The following is a 21,734-nucleotide window of genomic DNA, read 5'->3' on the forward strand; positions in this document are numbered from 1 at the left end:
TCTGCTTGATTCCACCAAATACTTCTGCGTTCAGCTCCCAAAATGACTCTGAGAATTGAGTGTCTGGCTCACATGTTTGGATGTTTGAACTAGAAATGTTTTAGGAGATAAGCAAGGGAGATGGAGTTGCCAAGCTCATTGCTCTAGAGTCAAACCATAAAGGCAAAGAAAACAGAGAAGGATTTAAATCCAAACTCTATATTTACCTTTTTTACTCCTTTTGGAGCTATGTTTTACAACTGCCATAAGATGAAATAACTTTAAACTCTTCAGCAAGCCAATAAACTTTGCAGTATCTTGTTATCCTCTTAGGAATAAGGATGAGGTTTCTGCAACTCAGAAAGGAAATACTTTAATGATATCTGTTGTTCATTTAACTTTGCTTATTTTCATTTCTTTCTAACAGAAACTGCCCAGCACCTTCTTTAAGCCATATTCCTGATTTAAATTAATTCATTCAGAGTAGTAATTAATTCATTCAAAGATGCTCCACCCAGCTCCTGTTTTGAATATGAAATCTTAAATAGTCTCAATAAAGTTTGTCACCAAGTTATAGGGTGCTCCTTGTAAGTTACAGAAGACATTTTTTAGTAAAGCTAATTGAAAAATTAATGGAAATCATGAGCAATCTGAAGATTTTCTAATAACACAAAAAGGTCAGTAAATTAGTAATTGCCTCTGAAATATAACCATAAAGATTGCCTCATGACTGACTTGGCTTATTAAAATATGCTCGGGAGTGACCATTGCAATATTCTTTGTACATTATGAATTAAGTATCTTTATGTTTTCTTTTTTTGTGGTTTTTGTGGGGTTTTTTTGGTGTTTTTTTTTTTTTTTTTTTAGTTTGAAAGAAATTTACATTTAGGAAAATTAAGGAAAATGAAGTCCATTCAAAGATGATGATAATCACATCATTTCTGTAGGCTTCAAAGGAAAAAAAGTAAGCTAAGGTGATGCTTTTTGTTTGGTGTGCACTAAAATGCAACTCCTTTTGAAATGAAAGTGGTACCAGGCAGCAACACTTCACAGTCTCTCGGGACAGAAAGTAACTATCTGACAATGCAGGATCGCTTTAGGGAGACAGAATATGGTGTGGTCAGACTGAAAACACTGCTGGGGGAGGACCACAGTACATTGTGTCATCATTTTCCACAAGGTATCTATTTTTCCTTGAAAAGTTAGTGTTTCTTTAAAAGTTGATACATACAGGTTAATAGTCCTTTTAAGATATTTGTTTCCCAAGTACCTTTTGAAGGATGTAGTACTACTTTCTCCTTTCTGACCTGCACACCTCAGCCTAGATTTTGTCTTGATTCCTGCCAAACAACAGGATTTTGATGCCTGCAGTTTCCCCTTCTCCCACCACACCTGTGTGGTACATTCTCCTGCTTGCTGTTATCCTTTGCACTTGTTTTGGTGAAGAAGTTATTTGAGACTGGTTTGTTACCTCCTCATGCCACATTTAACTCTACAGAAAGTGCAGTGCTGTGCTCTCTTCTTACACTGACTTCAGTGACTTGCTGGCCATCAGTGCAAAGCTCTGCACTGAACTTAACCTTCTGGGAAATGTCTGATGATACAATTTCCTCTGATCTACTCCATCTTCTGTTTGCAGGGATGAGGATGCTGGGGGGTGATTACAGCAGGAGAAGGAAGAACAAGTAAGTAAATTCTAAGAGATACATTTGCAGGCCTTTATATGGATGGGTTATAATCTGCTGCTTTTAGAGTAAGCACACCCCAGTTGTACTGGCATCCCAAGGGAGCTGCTTTCCTTGAGTTGTGCATCCCAAAATAAAGCAAGCTGTTCATCTCAAGTTCTTTTTTCATGACACCTACAGTTCAGCAAAAAGCACACTACTAAGTTAATAGCATTCTGCAGTAATTGTTCTCAACCCAAGGGGTTCAAACAACCCTGGATGCATATAACACCCTGAAGCCTCCATGCTGTTTGAAATGCCTCAGTAGCCTAATTTGGGCTACTTAGTTCATAAAAACCCATCTTAACCCCAAACTGAAAGAATAAATGAAATTGATAATACCTTTAAACATTGCTTTTCCTGTATCTGTGGCTGCAATAGACTTGTTTGCTTTGCAACCATCCACCCCAACTTGTGCTGGGGTTCACAGTAGGAAGATGAAGAGAGCTGGCACAAATCTAGAAATAGGGGAACAGGCTTGGAAAGCAGCTCAAGAAGAGGGAGGTGTGAGCAACAAGTGTGCCTCCTGCTTTTAGGTTTTGTTACTGCAAGGACATAAAACTTCACAGCATTAGGTTTATGGCATTTTTATGCTGTAATGAGTGACTTGGGAATGAGAGGATTAAAAGACAACAGGCAGAAGGAGAGCTGCAGCTTCTAACTCTTCCCAAAATGGTAATGAAGAGCTGGATACAGAAAAATGAGATTTAAATTCCTTCTTGTGCAGTTTATGAGGTAATGCCATTCATTATGTTTAATAATAGATCTCCTTCTGTTCTATAGATTTTTATTTAGGATTGGTAAACTATGTAAATCTGCTTTAGAACACCATTTTGCACTGTCTGCAGGCAGATGCTGCAGTCCAGGCCACAGGTACCACAGGAGCTGGCCAGGGGCTCGTGGATACTGGCCATTCCCTCTGGCAGGGAGGCTGCAGGAGCAGGTAGGAAACAGTCATGTGTTTAGTTCACTGCTAACAGTATGGAATAAAAGTTCATAATTCCTCTTGTTGTGATCTGGTGAAGAAATGTTTTAGCACAGTTCCTCTCATCTTCAGCTTTTTTTTTTTTCCCCTTAGCTTTTCAGCTTTGGCTCACTACTGAGGTCAGATTTGGATGTCTGCTTTTCATTTATTTTTCTCATAGGTGCTTTCACTCTTTGGAAAGGACTGGTTGTGCAGTTCGCCAAAGAGATAAATTAAACCTGTGGCCTCTAGTGCACACAGAAGCACCTGGAAACCACGAGTTTTAAAGGGGATGTGACACTTGGTTATAGGAACTCAGTTCTGCCTGGGGTCTAAAAAGAACTTCTGGCTCTCTAACAGCCTTTGAGCAGAGATGGGAAAATGAATCCATATGAGCCCAGAATTACTGTGGGTGCATAAATGCCCTGATTTGAGATATAATACACTGTAATAATCCTCAAAATAGAGTAGGAATGTGTTTTTTGGTTGCCTAGATCAAAGAGATGTTAAATGGTGTTTCTCATGTTCCAGGGGGATTACTCACATAGAAATAATATGCCAAAGATAAGGCTTAGATTGAAAGGATTTTAAGCATAACAAAGAAGAAGCCATTCCCATCTCTCTGTGAAATAAACTGGTAGTTTCATCATAGTTCCTGGAATATTGTTGTCAGATCATAAAAATTAAAGGAATTTATACTAGTTTCATTTCAGGGCTCGGATTCATCAGGGAAATAGTGATTTGCAAACTGAAGTAGTGCCTGGTCCAAAGTGGAGAGTGCTACTAAACCAGCATGGGCGTGGTGTGAGGGTCACTAAAACTAAGGGAAATCTCATTCTACAAACTTTGACTGCAAATTTGCTGTCTATGTAAAGAAAAGTAGAGCTTTCAAAGCTGTCAGTCAGGCACCATTCACAAGAAAGACTTCATTTCAGAATAATCAGGGAAAGAAACCTGCCCAGAAAAGACTAATTTTGAGAGACAAAGAGAGCAGCCAATTTTGTGCTTTCTCTGCTAGACAAGGATGTAATAAATGAATCAATGGCCTGCTTTTCTGTTTATTGTGAGGAAATTGGCATTATGACATGAGTCTTAGCAAGTCCCATGCTAGTTCTTTTTTAAAAAATTAATCCCAGTAATGATTGTGTTCAAAAGAAATAGCAAGATCTTTGCCTATATTCCAAAACACCATTTTCAGCTAAAATCTCACTCTAGGCAGAGTAAGAAAGGATACAGTGATGAAGAGGAAATTATAGTGAAGGAAGAACTCAAGCCATCCCAAAAACTTTATCTAATAAGAATCAAAATACAAAAGCTGTCTGCATTTGTGTTGCTATCACAGCTCTCGTGGATACCTAAAGTCTCACAGCAGAAGAGTAGTGTGAAATGTATGTGGGTCCGGAATAGTAACACTCAAGACAAAACTTGTAGAGCAGATTTCTCCAGGCAGCACTAAAGCCAAATTCTAACAGAATCCTTCTAATTTTCTAAAGATAACAGTTTTTGCTATCTTGGTAAAATGGACAGTTATGCTTGCAGGAGACCTGCTGTGTGTAGGATTGTTGCTATTATTATTAATACTAGTAATAATAATAATAATAATATGAATTATAATAATATATATAAGAATATAATAGATAATAAAATATATAAGTATATAATAAGAAGCACCAGAAAATTGGGTAAAACATGAATTAGTGCTGCTGCTGAAACTAGACAGAAAAGTTGTACTATGATGAATAACATTTTACCTGATATTTGCTGGAACTCAAAAAAATATTTGTGGACCAAAAAGATTTTAAATTTCAAAGCATCATCTTACCTCAAAAATAGAGCCCAAGCACTTCTCTCTTTGATCTGTTCCCTGAGTGGGGTTCCCTGCTTATGTTGTCTGCCCATCAGCAGGATGAGATGCAGTACATGGCACACAGCTCAGTTCCCAGCTTGTTCCTACTTAGTATCAGAAGCGTGTTGTTGGGCATGGGGTTTGCAGGTTCACATCTATTCTGCATTCAAGAAGCTAGAAAATTCTCAGTGGGGTAGACAGCTAGAGAGCTTTTCACAGAAAAATTACATGAAAAGATTCCAATTCACCAAGTCTTGTTTCCCATATGCTTGGACAGCTGGAATACAGAAGAGCTTTCTCCATGTACGCATGGAGCTTGACAAAATGTTGTACTGACTTCTGCCTACTAGAGACTGGTATCTCATTTGTTGTATTTAAATGCCCAAGGGATACACTCCAGTCAGGAACTGACAGATACCAAGGATATACAAAGATTCGTAGAGAAGAGCTTGAAAAATGCTTGAAAATAATGTAACAAAAAAGGAATAAGCAACAATAAACTGATTTTGTTCTGATTTACATCTGTATACATCTGAGATAATTTATGGCAATCACAGAAGAATTCTGGATTTGCATTTTGAGTAAGTTCGATTAGTGCAGCAAATACTGATCTTGCTAGAAAGTTCTAAAGTTTTGTTTTGCAAATTATTAAAAAAAGAAAGTTCTACAGTACTATTCACAAACAGATGCTAATGTTGTTACTTTTCACAGTTTTTTAGACTAATTTCCAGTATAAAAAGCCTCCTATACTGATTCACAGAGAATCACTAAGAAAATAAGAATACAGTGCACCATTTTTCTATGGTGCCAGCACTGCACAGCAGAGCCCTTCACAAAAAGGTGTTCTTGTCTGATAAAAGATTCCACTACTAAATTCATTCATAAAATGACAATTAAAAATTTTTCTTCTTTCTAGAAGGGTCATGACTGCACTAATGAAGGTTAAGTAGACTGAGGAATGATTAGTAGAATATCTGTGGGAGATCTCAGATATGTGTAGTTTATAGAAAAAGCATTATAGCACCTACCACATCATGTGTCATATCAAGCGAAAAAAGCCTTTCTTCAATTCCCCAGGCATTTCAGAGATAATTAGTCTAACTACAATGGGTGAAGAATCCTATTAGTTATGGGTTCAGTGCTCAGGCTCATTCTTTTCTCTCCTTCTGCTTTATAATATTTGGGGGGTTTTTCACCATCACTTTTTAGAAGTAAAATTCTGTTGAGTCCTATATTGAAATAATAACTGAGACTGAAGCCACAGGGACTTGTTAGACATGCAGTGCCCCAAGTGCATTGGCTGTGCATGGGCAGACCTGCAGGCAAGGAGATACCTGATCCAGACCCAATCCACATCCTGTGGTGGAAAGACCAAGGCAGTGCGAGGACTATCTTAGCAGACAAGGGAAAGTAAAACGCTTTGATTTGTCCCTATATCTGTTCATGGACTTGTCCAAACATGAGCTGAGGAAGGATGTGTTGTGTATTGTGAAAGTATTTCAATAGATATGGAGTCATCCTGTGAGAATTTGACACTGGGCATGTTGATCATATTATGGACCGTGTGCAGAGTACAGCTGGCTTAGTAGTGAAATGGCTGCATCTGAAGGAAAAGGATAGCTCATGATAGCCATCCATTTGTAGTGAAAGGATAATACCAAAACCATATATTTTGCTATTTTTACTGTGTCTGTGAACCTATACAACATGCTTTGTCCTGTAATAGAAAAAGCCCATGACAGAAACTAACAAAAGACATGACTGTGGCTGGAGGAAAGAGATTAACTTATTGCAGAAAAAATGGCTATCAGGGAACCAAAGTAAAACTTGGGACTTGTTGATAAAGAAGTTAGTCTCTGGAGCTGGCAAGGTGTAAGTACCCTGGGCAAGAACAAGTAATGCTTGCAAGTCTCAGGAAGCTGCAACTATTTCTGCTGCTCTTGTATATGGTGTTTTGTTGCTTAAATGGATTTTCTGACCAGTCACATCTCCCAAATGGGAGAATGCCACAAATGACTAGAATGCATCATTGTGTGCAGGGTTGGAGAGTTTCTCTTCCATTTTGACATTCCTTCCCCGCTGAGGATAAAGGAATCTGAAAGTTCAGAAAGGAAACATGTCCAGCTGACTGCATGTCCATAACAGAGATGTGTCTCTTTATGAACTCTCCATAGTGTGTGTTCGCTCTGCCCTAAATAGAGAACAGACTAATGGACTCCTAGTTCTATTACACGAGATTTCCATTAAATTAAAGAAAACCCAATGTTTCTTTTGCCCAGAGCAGGAGTACTTCAGCTCTAGAAATTGTGACCCCAAACTTGTAAGAGGCTGATTGATGACTTTTCTCTGTTGGTAGGAAAGTCATAGATGCTAAACCATTATCAACCATTAGGTCAATTTGTGAAGACACAGAAAACCAGTAAAACAGTAAAATCACTGATACCAAACCAAAATCCTCCAAGCTCAGGTGCCAGTCACTTTGGCAGTCAACATACCATAGCAGTCATACTAGCTAACAAAGAATTCAAGAGAAATCATATTAAAAGTAGGAAAGATGTTTGTAGCAGAAAATAGAAACGTAGGAAAATATGAAAGAATGAAAGTCATATGGCATTACAATAAGAGTGACAGTTTTAAACCCCAGTGCAGTTTTGTGCTAACGTATGGCTGGAGAGCTGGAGCTACTCCAAGTGTGAAATCAGACACTCTAAAGACTAAATGTCTGGAAGAGATTTGGATTCTGGATAAATATACTTTTAAGCAACATGGAAAGATGAGAAACCAAAATCACCACCAGCAGCTTCTCTCCATATGAAGAGCCCACTTGATAGATGGAGAGTGTGTGTTCAGATGCCAGGGCACACTCAACCCAAAGCTGACCAGGGTCACAAAATAGGCCATGCAAGAAAAGGCCCTGGGAAACCCATTAGCAAGCAGGATGCATCTGCAAGGCAGTCACAGGGCACTTGAAAACAGCAGCAAATGGCAGAAGTTGGGAAGACTGTTTTCTGACCCATTCACTTACATTGGCAAGGAGTTATTCAGGCAAAGAATACAGTCATTAAAAGTGACCACGTGCTTTGGTCAAAATAGCCAATGTCTCGATTAACTCAAGTGAGCAGAATCTCCTACTAAAACTTTGAATTCTCTGGCACTTGCAGCTGATCTAACAACATCTGCACTATTTGTATAATTGTTTTCTACAGAGAACAGAATTTGTCAGAAACCTTAAGAGGCTTTAAACATCTGTAGCAGCTTAGTAGAAGGGAGCCATTGGTTCAGTATCTGTTTACTTACTGTGTATGTTATGAAATGCATTTCTCCTCATGGCTTTGAGAGATCTGCAATCTATAAGAAAAATACAAAATGTGACCATCCCTTTTCACTGTTTTGAAAGCTTGAGGAATGAGAGGACTGTGCTTAGTTCCTTCTTGCATGTGGGGGAAAGAATGCCCATCTGCCACTTGGGAGGCTCTTCTCTGATATTGCTTCTGTGGGATGGGCTGTTGGGGAAGCTGTGGCAAGAGGGTGGTGTACAGGAAAGATTGTTGGCTTCAGCAGGGCGGATATTATACACTTGCTAACGGTTTGGACACCTGGTCTCAGGTTACAGAGAGAACACAAGAGAGGGCACTTTCTTTGATTTTGAGTGCCCTTCATCTCTGCCATCCAACATATTTTCAATTTCTTCATTAGATGTACATAAAGATATTAGTGAAAGGCTCAGTTGCTTTTAGAAGCTGTGCTAAGCAATTCTGTTTTGGAAGGATTTATTCTGTGAAGTAAATAAATAAATAAACCTGACAAATGTGTTTTTCCAAAACTCCACAGAACTGCACGTCACCTGCTGGCACTTCTGAATTCGGTGTGCTGCATATCTAATTGTTTCTGCTTTCCTGTATTTTGCTTCCTTTTCAAAAGCTTTTTCTACTGCAATTGCTAAAACATCTTGTGGGCAATTCCTCTGCTTGCAGCCTTGCCTGTCACATTGCTTTTCCTTCACAAATAAGTATAAGGAAATAGAGAGTGACTGCCTGGGATGATATGAGATCTTTTGTGTCTATTACATATGGACAGACTGGTGTTGTAAACTGGTTGCCACCTGTTTACTTCTGAAAATGAAAAAACCAGTTTCCTTCTTTCTTATGAAATTCATAAAACATCTAATTAATTTTGCTCTTATGAACTCATTTACATAATAAATCCACATAGAACTACATACTGCAATCTTAGTCAAAATTCTTTGTAATCCATTAAGACTTTGTGTGTGTTTAATAGTATTATTAATATTAATAGTATTTAATTGTACTGATTCCATGATTTGGAAAGAGCATGTGTGCAGTGTCACATTGTGATACTAAATCCAAGAAATCCTTCAAAGCATTTGCCCTCAGTTTTGGAGTGACAGCTCCACTGTAGCACTGGGTACATCCTCTCAGACCAACTCTATCCAGAACATTTTTTTCTCAAATCTTATGGCTTCAGTGTTTGATACCATGGAGTTGTCCCTCTTGCAGATGGGCTGGGCAGCGCTGCTTCCAGCCTTTATGCATGTAATTCTTCCAGGGAATTTGGGGGTTGACACAGGTTGCCCTGCAGACCCCAGGAGAGTGTACTCAACTCTGCAAAATCAGTGGGATCTGTCATAGAAGGACTGAAGGTTTGTTCATTACTTTTGAAATCTGGAGTTTTCACTCTTCACTGTTTCACTTTCTATCTCTCAACAATGCACAAAACGTGTTAAAAAGGTTGTTTCCTTCTACTCCATCAAAATGTTACAGATCCTTTCTGTACTGTCTCAGTAAAGTATTCATCACATTGAGAGCCACAAGACATTTGTGCCACAAACACCATTCTACTGCTTTTATACTTTGATCAGGAAGGTATCAACAATTTAGTTAATAATCAGTCACAAAGAAAAAAGAAAAAAAAAAGTGGGAGAAAAGCAGTGCGCCAGTCAAGGCCGAGCACAGATAGATGGAGTTTAATCATCTGTGGAGCCTCTCTGGGGACTATGAAGGATTTTAGAGAAGGCCATATGTGACTGTTAAATTGGCTTCAACAAATCAAAATTATCTGTAGCAAAGTTTGATTTTTCATTGAAAATCTATTTTTTAATTTAAAGCACTCGAATTTCAGATAAAACAAGCAGAAAAGGAACTGTCAGTTTTAGGACAGAAAACTGATTTTTTTCCACAGAAAGTAAATGCCTCCTACAAATTTTTCTGAAACTGTTATTCTCCAATTAAAAAGGCTGTCAATAATGAAACAATGTTACAAATATGCCAAATTCTCTTGTTCATTTAAATTCTGAAGTGGTACAATATTGTACTGATCAGATCTGAGTCTTATACTTCTTCAAAGAACTGCTTTACAAAGAACACATGAGTTTGATTTGTTACAAGAGACTTGTTTCCATCAACAATTTCTCTTTCTTGGGGATAAAGGGGCCTGTGTTTTCTTAGCTCTAGTGGCTGCTTCTCTGAGTTCACTCCCCTAATCTCTCTCCTTCCAGGAGTTTCCACAGGTCAACACTCATTGCAGTGAACGAGGAGCAGCTGAGGGACCTGGTGGGTGTTCAGCCTGGAGAAAAGAAGGTTCAGGGGCAACCCTGTCCCTCTCTACAGCTCCCTGAAAGGAGGTTGGAGCAGCAGGGGGGTTGGTCTGCCAAGTAAGAAGGATGAGAGAAAATGGTCTAAAGTTGCACCAGGAGAGGTTCAGATTGAATATTGGGGAAAAGATTCTTCACCAAAAGGTTTGTCAAGCACTGGAACAGGCTGCCCAGAGAAGTGGTTGCATTACCATCCCAGGAGGGATTTAAAACATGTGGATGTGGCAGTTGGGGACATGGTTTAGTGGTGGATTTGACTGGGTTAATCATTGGAATCAATGATCTTGGAGGTCTTCTCCAACCTAAGTGACTCTATGATTCCATGATTCTTCCCTAAATTAATTCTAGCAAGGTAACTGGTTAATTACATATACCTAACTAAACACTTGTGCAGTTTTAAAGGAGTACATTTCCCAAGGTGGTCATAAATTGCAAAGGTAGTTAGCATCAGGCAATTACCATTTTGAAGACTAGATGTTGTCACCATTAAAAGTGGGTACTTAGGACACATAATAGCAGTGTCACATTTATCACAGCATCTAAGAGGCAGGATGTTTAAATGCAGTGAGAAGGATATTAATGCAGAAATGTTTTAAAACTGCCATCAGATCTCTTGTAGTCAATACTGGTGCTTTACATAAAAATTGCCTGCACTGATGATAAGGTAACTTGTCTGAGCTCAAATCATTGGAGAACAATCAAATATGATAAATGATTGCCAGCTGCTGCCATTTTCAAAGCAGAGACACAAACTTGGGATAATACAGCTAAGACAATTCATAGAAACGTCAAAGGAGTGACCTCTTCAAGTACTCCTGTCACTGAATGTAAATGATACCTGACTTTTATAGGCAGGAACAGCTTTGTTTTCAATACATCCAAAAACATCTATCTATATTCAGTAGACACAATCTATACTGAAAAACAGCATTATGTATCTAACTTATCCATAATTATTATTTAGAATAGCTACACTCATTACAGAGTCTGCCATAAAATACTGTCAGATCATCTGGACTGAGCAATCACAGTTGTTGGTAACCGTGTTCATGGTCAAGGGTGTAGGGCACTGTTACAAAATGATCCCTAAGTGAAGTTCAAATTCAATGCATGAGCTGAGTAGACATTTAAAGTGAAGTATAATTTGATTTTATAACACAAAATTGTTGTGAATATTGTATACTTTATGTTCAGGAAATTTCCATGAGCTCACATGCAGCAAGGCAAAAATTACCTAATTTTTTTTCAGGAAGAAAGGAAACACCTGTTTGGGGACCAATTATGAACTTCATAGAACTATCAGTCCTAATTACTAAATAGCTACAGGATTCTCATTTAAGCAAAATCAACCATACTTGAAAACTAAACTTAGAATGTAAATGATGCAATCATTCATAATTCATTCTGTCACAGTACACAAAAGCAGAGCCTACACTAAGCTGTTTTTAAATCCTTTGTGCAAATTAATACAGCAAATACTAGATTTTTAAAAAGCTGTTAAGGAAAAATGTATATTCTAAGGGTACTATTTTTCTCCAGCATTTTATTACTAATCTTAAACTTGAATACATCTGCTTTAAAAGAAAGACTTAGCAGAAAAGGTAAAGTTATAAACACTCTGTCTTTTAGGTGACTGATCTACATTTGCTGCTCGATAGAAATATTAGCTGCTCATTAAAGAATGTTGTATTGCCATTTGCAAGGCCCATAGTTTCTTGTAACTGTTCAGTTAAATCTGGCAGGAGATAATATCTACTGCCCATACATTAGTGGAATCAATGATCCAAGGTAATCCAAGGATAATTTCTCAGGCAAGCTGACTGAGGGCAAGGCCTCGAGATCTCACATACAGCTACAGCTCTCCTGGGGACAGAGAGGAGACTCTCAGTATCAATCCTTGATTTGAAGGTCTCAGCCTTTTTGCAGGCTGGAACAACCACACAAATTAGTTGTCCAAGCTCAGGTTACTGTTGCTGTTACCCTTATCAAAGGAAACTCACTATAACTGGTGAGTATCAGTTCATTTTGCATGTTATTTTTATGTGAAATTACTTTTTGCATTCAAACAAATACCACTTCATGCACTTATTAAACCCACAGAAAGTTGGTTACTTAGTACAATACATACCAATATATTCAAATACATTTTATAATGTTTTAGACAATAATAATAATTTATAGATTTAGAATGTTACTTATCAAAGTGCAAAGTTTAGCTGGAGCTGAGAAGTTTAATGTCTATGGTGTTTCTATGTACCAGTACTAAATACTTTGTAAGACATTATTGTTCCTATGAGTAGCTTGGGAAAGAATTTGCAGTAAAAATTGTATTTGTCAGATTTAGTTCTTCTTTCTATGTGCAAGTTGCTTGAACAGATCGTGAGATCTTCTTGTTTGTGATAAATTATTCTTTATCAAATATCATGGAGAGAAAAACTAAGCCTAATCATTGATCACGAATTGTTTGCTGATGTTGTAAATATATATAAATATAATTTACTCCTGTACATATAAAAATTTGATATTCCAACACAGAATGTTACATTTCTCCAAAGTCACTTTCCACAGACATTCCTAGCAATAAAACTGGTTTTCATGTGGATTCTACACCATCCAGCCACTTGGAGTCTGTCTGTTTATCTCCCAGTGACAGTGTCCAGCTTGGAGTCGATCGGATCCATGCTGGGCTGGCAGTGCAGTGATCCATATGTGTGTGGCACTCACAAGGAAGGCTGGATACATACTATCCTGAAGAATCTCTCTGTCATTAAAGCTGATTTAGGACCTGTTTACTCTTGTTTACTCCAGGGTGTACACCTTAAGCCTGGGAATATCATATATTGATTCCACCTTTTTATTTGCATTGGTACATGATACTAATTGGGGCCTTCTTGCAGATGGTCCCTATACAGGTACATCTTTGGTTGAAATAGATGGTGTGAAAGGAAGTTTGAAATCGTAGCAAACCATGGATTCTTGTCCCTCCTGTCATATTGAATACCTATATATTCACTCAGGCTTTTACTTGAATTAAGGTTTGTGAAGAGATGGATTCCCTAGAGGGTGTGCTGAGATTTTTAATTTAAGACTGATTACTTTGACAAACGTAATGCATTTGCATTTGCAGGGCAGGAAAAGCAATGCTTAAATGAAACTTAATCCCATATTTTGAAAATCTGCAAATGATTTATAAATGAAATCTCTTACTGATCACTTTGGGTTTCATTAAAGAATAATGGCATGAAAAAGTAGGAAGCCACAGTATTCCTTCATAATTTGAAAATATAACATTACAGATAATCGAATGTAATTGTCCAGAGATTCAAGGGGTTGTTTCCACAAGCAATAATTTATATAACAAGAAAGAAAACCCCATTGTCCACTTAGAAGGGTTAAAGGTGAGGAAGTGGGAATATAAGCTATGCTCTGCAATCAAATTCTTGACATAATTGCATGTCTTTGTGTGTTGTGTGCAAAAACCACATGAAAACGTGTTCTAAGAGTATTATTTACTTTAAAGAAATCTTTCTGCACGTGTATTAGGAAACATGAAAGAAACTATGTAAAAGTTCAAGCATTCAGCATATTTAACCATTTATGAGTTGTTTATGAATATTTTATTAACTATTGCTTAAAAGAACAGCAAAAGTGCTGCTTGCCAAGTCAGAGAAAGTAAGAGATCTTTAGTTTAATGATTTAACATGTAAGCTTTATGAAATGTGCTTGTTGTTCTGGTACACATGCATTTCTCTGTGACAGAATAGATGGGAAAGGAATGGAATACACATGGCATTCTCTTGTGTGAAGAATATCATTCCTTTTGGGTCCTTTTGAGTCCGGGTGACTCCTTTCTTCTGCAGACTGTTTCCTATCTTCACGCTTCCTTACTGAATAGTATTCTTTGCTCTTGGAAAAAATGCATTCAGCAATTCAATCACCCCCTTTTTGAAAGTGAACCACCTCATGATGCACTTTTTTTAAAGTGTCTGTTGCATTTACAGCCGTTGAACTGCAACATATTTTGAAATATTGTGAAAAAATATTGTTATTTTTGCCAGGATTAAGTGTTTCATGAATGCAAAAGCTGTACAGAAAACAGAACTCAAGTTCGTACTCTATAAGGTATTTTTACTTCTTTGTATATGATACTCTGTACAATACAACATCTCCCTAATTTCTCTCTCACTCTACAGGATATACACTTTCATGAACCATTCATGATAATAATAACTAAAACAAATAGTGGTTGTTATTTCGACTATGATTATTTTAAAATGTCAGGGAAGTATAACAGATTATGCTGTTTGTCTGTGTAGACTCTGAAACAAATTCTCTGTAAAGAAGGTAAAACTGAAACATCAAATCATTTGTGTGACTGGAACACTAAAATCTGATTGGAACCTAAGAGATATAATGTTGCTAGAAAAAAAATCAGAGAGGAAAACATGTAATTTAAATGTATAGAAAACCCAGAGGAGAAGTAGTAGGGGATATTACAGATACATGTGTTAGCCAGGAATGATAAGGAATTGCATGGAATTACAAAGAATGATATTTGAGAGACTGAAAAGGCTACTGGAGCTAGAAGGTTCAAGAGTATGTGCCTCTCTATTTCCTGATGCTAACAAGGAGAAGTAATAAGGGAATAGATATTTAATTACAGACCTAAGAAATCTACCATTTCCACTTGAAAGTATGGAGATACCAAGAGTTTCTGCTTAGAGATTAGATTGTCTGTGGGATATCTGTTTCCTGGTTAAAGCAGAGAAAGTTTTGATTGGTTTGGACTACTATAAAGACAAATACAAATAAATAGGTTCTAAAGTAATGCAAAAACAAGGTCAGCTAAATTTTGTAGGAGAAAGATCACATCAAAGCAACACACAGTGCAAAGCAGTGCCATGAAAAGTTCAGGTAGGAGGACTGGGGCAGATCTGCAGTAGAGAGAAAGAAAAGAAAAATGCTTATAGGAGGTAAAGAGTTGTGAGGCAAAACTAAGGACTTCATACCCCACTGCAATATCTACCACCCCCCACCCCAAATAAAAAGAAAGAAAAAAAGGTGAGAATTCTGAGGATATCTGTCATATGACCTGAACTGCTTCACAAATTCTTGATTTAAATGCTTGCAGGGAAAAAAATGCTGCTATATTTGCAATTGAGTTACTAGATCACAAGCCAATTCAATTTCAACTGAATCATGGGACCAGATGCAATATGAGCCTTGGAAATATTGATAATATTACAAATATGACACTCAACTAATGTAGCTGAGAGCTGGTGATATACAGTGTATGTACTCTGAGTCCTGTAAGCAAAAATAAGCTGTTAATAAGAAATCTGTGAAACAAGCAACATTATCTCTTGGAGTCTGTAACAGCTGACAGGCAGGAATACCTTGCTGAGCAACAGTGTTGCATGAAAGAGCAATTTGCTCAACAAGTGCCCTCAGAAGTACTGAAATAGCGGGGACAGCAGCATTCCCATGCCATAGGGATCCCTGCTCCCAGCAGCCTGAGTAAAACAGCTGAAGAAGGAACAGGCAGATCTCCAAAGGGGCTGCTGCACGTGAGGGTAGCACAGTGTAGATCTGCCTCCAAATTGCTGACAAAGTCTGCTGGTACACTAGACATCAGTATTGGCTCAGAAACACTTAATAGTGAAGAGCAACATTTCTCTCAAACAGCCTCTGAGAGCTCTTGCCTGCTTTGCAACATTCACGAGTGACTATTTTGTGTTAAATTATACAAGCTCTCCTGTCACCTGACTAAGTTTTCCTCATCCCATGGTAAGTACCTCTGAAAACAAGGTAACTATGGATGCTTCCAGGAAATGTTCTGGTTTATACTGAACTTAATATAAACTGAATGAGGTGTTAAGATCAGAGCAGGTAATAACTTTTATTTTAGGAAATGGAAAGGGCAAGGAAAAAGTTAATCAGCGCTATGACATCAAGTTACAGTGACTGCTAACTAAGAAAAGAAAGAACACAAAGCTGAATGGAAAGAAGCTGATTGCAAGTTCCCCTACTCTGGACAGAGAATTTCTTTGTCCTTCCAAGCATTAAGAAAGGTACTAGGAGAAATATCATCCCAAGAGTTAAAAACCCCTGAACCCTCTGGGCTTAGTTCCCTTTTTCATAAGTGATTTGCATTCACATTCCTGTATCCAGGGCTAGTGTCTTCCACCAGGCAGTCAAAGCACAGCTCTTCCCACCTCTCTTGCCGGAGCACTGTTGAACTCCATGTGGAAATAAATGCTAACTGAGAAGTATGAGCAAGTCTCTACTCTCCTGGTTCTTACCTGAGAGAAGACTCTAATCTAATCCTTGCTCCAGTTAATGTTATTTGTACATATTGAAATAGTATTGGCAGGAAAATAATCTTCTCTTCCCTCTCTTTACACCCCCAAATAACTTAAAACTTAGTAATGACAATGAGAATTCAAATTCACTCAGGCGGAGAACAGAACTAGACCTGAATCTCCTACATGCTTCAATATTTACCTAGCTTTTAAGATAGTAGAAGAGGAAGGGAAGATTGCTAAAAAACATCTCTGACCCATTTGTGAATCTGATCCTGGAAATACCCCAAAAAACTATTCAGCAAAGATAATCCAAATCTGTTAAGTATTTGAGGGGACTAAATGAAATTGCATCTTTGTTGAATTTAGTGCATTGGAAAAAATAGTTCACCCAGAATTTATCTATAATTTTGTTTAAAGGGAACTGAGCATAAATTCCAGGCAATTTAATCACTGATTTTATAAGACAGAGACATGCTTACAACTTCAAGCAGATATTGTCAAGAAGAAGCAAGAGAGGGAGTGCATTTTCTTTTCCAGTAATGAATGTTCAATTGAGATAATTTATGGGACAGAAAGGAAGTGCAAAAAGTACAGTGATTGACAGTAAATAGAGATTTCTGCCCCATGTGGTCACATTGTACTTCTGCAAAGGTATACAAATATACAGACTGACCTGGCTCCAGGACATTCAGATAAGAATTGTAATCAGGAAACTGAAGGTGCTACTGTCTACTGAAATACCCTGTTCAGACAATGTTGCACTGCAGTGAAATGTCATGATTTCCTGCCAACTGGGAATTTCAGCATAAGAAATCTTCACTGTATCCTCAATGCGTTCTCCAGAGTCAATGGGAAAGGCAGCCAAGAGACAGGTGGTGATGGCAACATGGACAGAAAACAACCCCTCTGGCAGAGCTGGACTATCACAACACACAGAAGCCTGAGCTGGAACTGCTGTGCTCCAAACAGGACTGTTTCCTTTTCAAAGAATGTAGCCCCTCTTATGGGTGACCCTGTCCAACTGCCCATCTGACCATTCCATCACTCCCATCCCCAATAGCAGGGGAGACAATAAGGTGGTGAATCTCGTGGATTGAGATAAAGACAGGAAGCTCACTGACAAGTTACTGCCATGGACAGAACTGACTTGGTGTGGGAATAAAATAATTCAATTTATTGTCAATTTAAAATAGAGTTGGGTGGCAAGAAGCAAAAAAATACTCTCTGTCTTTCCAGGGGAAGTCTTCACTCAGAGCCTCACCCTGACCCTTTTACCACCTCCCGCCTTGAGACTCTCTGAGGGGTCCAGCCCTGTTCAGGGGTGGGGACAGTGGGGAACCAGCTGGAATCAGCGAGTCCAGCCAGTGCAGCTCCTGCAGTGCCCCACACCTGGAGAGGGACACCTGGAGCAAGGGAAGGCTGCACTAGGGCAGCTGGGCACAGTGAGCACAGTCGGGGGCCAGGAGGGAGAGGTGCCAGGGGTGCACGAGACAGCTGGCTCCATCCCACCTCGGCAGCCTGTCAGGCACAGTCCTCCTGGCTGGGTCTGGTTCATGGTGACAATGACAAAGAAATCAAATGTAATGGCAAAATAATGGCCAGCAGTGAGTCTGTTCCCAAACCCAAAGACAGAACACAGACTCTGAGTGCTTCAGCTCATTTGGAAAAGTAGGAAGAAATTAGATTTGGAAGATGCCACCAAGAGGAATTAAGGCAACAATACTGAGGGCAAATCCTGCCCCCCACGTAATTGCCCAGTGTCAGACTGACCCAGCACACAGGTTTTCACAGGAGAGAGTGCCCAAACAGGGTGGAAGGGCTGTGGGACAGGTTGTCCCTCAGGTGGGCTCCAGGCTCAGCAGAAGGGCGAGTGATGAAGGCTGTTGTGCTGGACCTGCACCTGCCACTTATGGAAAAGGAAGGACAGAGGATTTCAGAGAAGATACCAAAGTCAGCTATGGCTTGAAGCCAAACTGCTGTTGCAGAATCTGAGAAAAATGACTGTCATCAGAGGACTTTGAGCAGAAAAAAAAAAAAAGTATGTAATAGCATCCTTGTCCCTGCACAAGAATCACTATAGCAAACCTGTTCCTTACTTGTAGAGGAACCTGTACCTGGAGAAGGGTGTGATGTTTTTCTTAGTTTTCCTTAGTTCAAGATTATGCTTGAAGATAAACTGCAAAATAGTTTGTCATCTCTATGCTTTAGTTCACATTTACTTCCAGAGGGAATATCTGATTTCTGAACTCAGGTAAGAACTAACCAAATTACTTCTATTTTTCAGTGGAAATGATAGTAAAACATTCAGATTAGAGATTATGTTGCAACTCCACGAATGTGGGATTTTAATAATATAGACAAAAAAATCACACACACACACACAAAAAAAACCCCAACCAACAACAACAACAAAACAGAGGCTGCAAAAAAATTAGTTTAATTTTGTATTTGTTTCAAATCTAAAATTATCTCTGATGTTGGCTGAGAGAGTATTCTGAAAATCAGTGGAAAATCTGCAACGACATAAACCCAAAGTGAAACACAAGATTTCTGTTTCATACCAAAGTCAAAATCTAGAGGTTTTGTTGGAGAACTTGGACCCCACTGGGAGTGACCCTGAGCTGTGTCTGCTCTAACGCTATTGCAGGTGTTAGAGAGGAGCGGAGGCACTTTCCAAAAGGCAGTTCCTCGCCCGGACGGGACCTGCCGCTCCTCCGGAGCCAGGTGAGCCGAGGGAAGCAGAAGGTGCGCACACGCAACGGGAAAGTTCTCCGCGATGCAAAGCGGGAAAAGTAAAGCGAGTTAGTTTCCAGAGTAAAGTCTGCCGGACACCTTCCCTCGCAGCAAAGTCCGGTGCCTTCTGTATTGATGCCTGGAGAGCATTTGCGGCGCAGCTGGTCCCAGGCGGCTGCCGGATCCCCCGAGGCGCGGCCGCGCAGCCCGGCGGGGCCCCGCGTTACTGCGGGGCTGCCGCACCGCCGGGGGCCGCGGGGACGGCGCGCGGAGAGGTGGCGGAGGCGCGGCCAGGCTGGCGGTGCGCGGGGCAGGAGCGCGTGCAGGAGCGCGTGCAGGTGCGCGGGCGGGCGGACACTGCGCGAGGGCGGGCGCAGGTGCGGGGCGGGGCGGCGGGGCGGGCCGGGGGGTGAGCGCGGCCGCGCGGGGCGGGGCGGGCCCGGCTTCGGCTCCAGCCGCGCCGCCGAGTCCGCTGCGCCGCCAGCCGCGCCCGGAGCCGCGCAGTGTCCGCCGGCCCTGCCGCACCCCGAGTAAGTCTGTCAGTCCCTCCGTGCTCCCCGCGCCGCGGCAGCGGGTCCGGCCGGCCCTGCCCGCCGTGCCGAGGGATGCGGGGCGCTGCGCGGGGCTGCGCCGGGCGGGTCTCGCCGCCCGCCCATTGTCTGCGGCGCCCCGAGGCTGGGGGTGAGGTGGGGCCGAACCGGGCCGGGACTGAGGTGGGGCAGCTGCGAGCCCGTTTCCGGGGGGTTCCGTGGGTGTTTTCGCGAGCCCAGAGCCGAAGGGATGCCGCGGGTCCGGCCGGCGCCCGGCGCCCGCCGCCCGGGGGACGTGTCTGTCCGCCCGGCACTTGGGGCGGTTTGGAGCTCGGTATTGCCGGGGCTGCTGTTCCCGTTAATTCTTCTCAGGTGTTTCTACTTTCTAATTATTCGCCCAGCTGGAGCCTCAGCCCTTTTTCACTCGTTGACTGAGGAAATGTTTATTTATTTTAAATGATGTTACCCCTTCTCGGTTGTCTCGGAACGGAAGTGGGCACGCTGTTACAGGTCTCTCTCCGCAGCATTCATGAATCCCCTTTGCCATCATAAGACATGTGCATCTAATCAGGGAGATGTATGAGGCAAATTTATGCTCTGACAGGGGCTCGCTGAACACTGGCACCTGCGAGCATCCTCTCCTCTTACAAGTCCGTGTCCTGATCACTTTGCTGCACCTACAAAGGTATATTTCTTTAGCTGTGCAAGGTAGCAATGATTTAAAATAGCTCACGTAAGAAGTGGTACATCTCATGACCGTAAACTGCTTGTGTGCATCAAGTGGTGCTGGGTGTTAATCTGTCGGGACCAAACATACGTGCCTGCCTTGAATGCTTTTTGTTTGATGATCCTTGATGAACTTGCTGAGTGCATTAGTCTGTTGAGGCTTAGACTTTTCTAGCCCCTGGGAGCAGCACATTCTGTGAACACCTCTATCTAACGTGGAGTTTGATTTCAAAGAGAGAACCCATGGTATGGAACTGATGTTTGAGATTATGGAAACTTGATACATAATTTCTTTGAAGAAAGAAGAAATCTCGGAACGATTTAAAAAATGGAATACAAGGGGTTTGCAGGAAAAATGTTTGCATGGTCCATCATCGACATTGCCATTTAGTCTTTCTCTACATTAGTAGCAATTTGTTTTAATTTACTATTTTTATTTTTCTTTCTGTAATGCTTTACTGTTGACTGAATTCCTTTTCTTTCCTGTCACCGTGGATGTTGGTCCTTAATCCAATTCTCAACAGCATTTGTAACTACAGTTTATATCCTCATCTTAAGGAAAAGAAAGCAGTCTTATAGGCAGTGCCCTTATTAATTTCACAACTTTGAATTTGTAAGATTCGTGTGATATTGATCCCTTTATTGTTTGTGTTTTCTTTCAAATGTTAATATAACTTGGCCCATTTCTGGCAGATCTTGATTGAGAAGGTGATGTAAAAATGCAATGGCTGCCTTTAATGATCATTTTGATTACTCCCATTGTGTGTTCTCTAGTTACAATGTGATGTGAGTTGTAAGTCAGTAAATCTCCTCTTCCCTTCCACCTTTATACTATTGCTCTTCACCAAAATATTTAGCTATCAGCAAGCCCATTTTTCACATAAGTTAAATTTGGTGTTAAAATACACAGAATTGCTATGATTTTTCCATTCCCTAAGAAAAACAAGAAAGGAGTTAAGATGTGTATAAGGAAAGGTTTAATACAGTGGAGAACCAGAGATTTCCTTCTTTTGGAAAAGAATCCTTACCAATGTTTATTGAATTTGCTTGTCTGCATGAAGAAAAGAACTGTTGTTTTGTTATCTAGCAGCTGTAGGAAGATTGACAGCTACAAATTGCAAATCTATGAAGGATCTGTCCATGACACAATTTTTAGTTCATTTAGATCATTACTCTACACATCTTGTCATTTGCAAAATTATATAAACAAGATCAGTAAGTTTGCGGAGAAGATGTAAATGCAGTGAATATACTGTAAAGATTTTGAAGCTCTTTGGGATAATTAGCAGAACATGGTCTTACCTGAAATATGACAT

At 40.1% G+C, this 21,734-nt stretch overlaps 1 protein-coding gene across 1 annotated transcript in view; it reads left to right on the forward strand.

Moving 5' to 3' along the window:
• SEMA6D (semaphorin 6D) overlaps positions 1-21,734 on the forward strand; it is a 251,320-nt gene that overhangs the window by 17,447 nt on the left and 212,139 nt on the right. The window contains exon 2 of the mRNA XM_071568758.1: positions 1,619-1,664. The gene's annotated coding sequence lies outside the window, so the exon portion shown is untranslated. The remainder of the gene's footprint in view (positions 1-1,618; positions 1,665-21,734) is intronic.

The sequence above is a fragment of the Pithys albifrons genome, chromosome 13, assembly GCF_047495875.1.
Source record: "Pithys albifrons albifrons isolate INPA30051 chromosome 13, PitAlb_v1, whole genome shotgun sequence".
NCBI lineage: Eukaryota > Metazoa > Chordata > Aves > Passeriformes > Thamnophilidae > Pithys > Pithys albifrons.